Consider the following 2,412-nt stretch of genomic DNA (forward strand, 5'->3'; position numbering starts at 1 on the left):
CTTGGGGGACACCAGAGATAATGGTGTGGGAGTGAGAAGACACAGACCCCTGTTCCATCATTGTGCAGGGCAGTGTTCCTGAGAGAGGCATGGGGGTAAAATACCATTTGAGATTCTGGCCAAGACAGAACATTTGGAGATGTGAACTGTGGAAGGCGAGATACATTTTGTGGCAATTCTCAGAAATTCCTTTCTGGTGTAACATTTGTCTCCCTTGCACTTCACGCTTGTCATTTCATAAGCTGTCTACTCACTCACACTAACTGTACTAGTTGTGTAGTTTTTAATAATAGATTATTGTATATTTAACTTGCAAAAAAACTTAATCTGCCAACTGCAAACAGTGCACTAATCTAGTTATAACACACCGAGGGAACCCCCTCAAATACTGACACCAGCCAGTCATAATTCAAAGATTTGTAATTAGGCACAGTGACAACACTAAACACCCAGAGTGCTGGGTTTAGTGGGCACGGATGTTCCCTGCACTATATGTCAGTGCATGAGGCTGACTTCAATCTGCTGGATGATTTCACTCTTTTTCCCAATCACTTTCTCTTTCTTTTGCTGTCTCTTGCACTCTTTCTCTCTTTCTTTCTTTCATTGCATCTGTTTCTGCATCTCTCTGTCTCAATCTCACTCAGTTGCTTTCATTCTCATTCTCTCTTGCTTCTCTTTCTATCTTTCACTTCCTGTCTTGTTCTCCTTATGTCTTTCTCTCTCTTGCTCTCTCTCTTTGTTCCTTTTTCTCTGTCTGAATTCATGTATTGCTTTCTGTCAGTCTGTCTCTTTCTGCCACCTTGTCATTCCATTTCTCTCTCTGTCTTCTGCTTGTTCTCATTCTCTCTGGTGTGTTATAATGATGAAACCCCCATGTTTGATGTAACCCCAAGTTAAAAGGATAATAAGATTTTGTGTTCCAGTTCTGTTTGACCGTAGAGATTTTGCATGCTAAACAAAATGGAAGATTAGACTGTTTGCATGCAGCCCGAGGTTCCAGCAGTCACACTGACGTTGAACTAAACCTAGGCTGACCCTTGCCGTGCCTTGTGGTATGTGAATAACTCATTCAACTTTCTACACTAACTTTAACATTTCCTCATTCTCTTTAGTCTTGTGCTTTTTTTAAACTTGAATGATTTTCACCTTTAGTTGTTTACAAAGCTTTCTGTTTGTTTCCCTTCTCTCCAGATTTTAGGGTAAAAAAGTTCATTGATGAAAAAGAAGCATTATTAGAGCAGGTAAGGACCCTTTGCGGGGGAGAGGTGGAGGGGGGAGAGAGGCTGGTTCAAGGGGACAGGATAAAGGAGGGGAGGGAGTGGGTTGAGGGAGAGACAGGGATGGAGGGAGGTGGCAGATTGGAGGAGCGAGTTGGAGAAGGGGACAGGTTAAAAGAGAGATGGGATGGGAGGGAGCAGGCGGGGACGGTTGGAGGAGGGTGGGGGCAGTGGATTGGGGAGGAAGAGCAGGTCGGAGGAGGAAGGGGTGGGAGGAGCAAGAGGCACAGGATAAAGGAGGGTGGCAGGTGAGGGGGAAGAGGGATATGGGAAAAGGGGGAGGGGTGAGAGGAGGGGAAGAGAGCTGAGCTGGGGGGATCAAGAGGGAGAGGATTTGTTTTGCTCTGTTGGTTGTTTCTTCCATTCCCATTGACTGGGTGGTCTGAGGGGGTCGCACACTCAATGTTCACCCCTAGAGCCTGAGTTCAAATCGAGCCTGAACTGACAGGATGAATGTCTCCGTGAGTCTGCTGCATGTAAGGGTGAAAGGGTGGCCTGTCAACCAAGGTGGCTAAGAGATTAGTAAAATGTCACATTGCAGGAAGAAAGAAGTGTCTTCTGAGGTTGGGATTGAGGCCGTGGGGACCAGCCCTCTGTCAGAACCTTGATCTCGATTGCCCTTTGGTGTAGGTTTAACATTGTCTATGTTCAGATTCAGAGTGTGCACTTTTCATTTCCTCCCATTCTGAATCAGTCTTTTTCACGTCAGATTAAAAAATTAAAAGCACAACTGGACGAGAGATCCAAGAGTGGAAAAGCGGAAAAGGCAGCAGCCAGCGACGCCATCTTGGAAAATGGGACGGATGTGCAGGTGATCGAGGTCCAAAGTAAGTTTCAACTCTCCATTGTCCACTATATGTGTGGACACGTGCAGTGTATCTATACATGCACATATATATATATATATATATATATAATCTATCTATATATCCATATACATATCTATATATATTATATATATATATAATAAGATATATATTGCACATCTATATATATATATAAATATATAAATATAGTATATTATATATACATATATATATCTGTATGTCAGTATGTATAGTGCCTGTGTGGGTGCATGTATGTATGTTTATGTGTACAGCATATTTGTGTGTCTGTATATAGTGCCTGTCTATGT

At 43.0% G+C, this 2,412-nt stretch overlaps 1 long non-coding RNA gene across 1 annotated transcript; it reads left to right on the forward strand.

Annotated features, from left to right (window-relative positions):
• Positions 1 to 913: 913 nt before the first annotated feature.
• On the forward strand, positions 914 to 2,071 carry LOC144686422 (uncharacterized). The gene is made up of 3 exons (XR_013577928.1): positions 914 to 1,052; positions 1,192 to 1,241; positions 1,987 to 2,071. It is a non-coding gene; the product is annotated as an uncharacterized LOC144686422 (long non-coding RNA).
• Positions 2,072 to 2,412: the final 341 nt, after the last annotated feature.

This window comes from Cetorhinus maximus, chromosome 11 (assembly GCF_964194155.1).
Source record: "Cetorhinus maximus chromosome 11, sCetMax3.hap1.1, whole genome shotgun sequence".
NCBI classification, from domain to species: domain Eukaryota; kingdom Metazoa; phylum Chordata; class Chondrichthyes; order Lamniformes; family Cetorhinidae; genus Cetorhinus; species Cetorhinus maximus.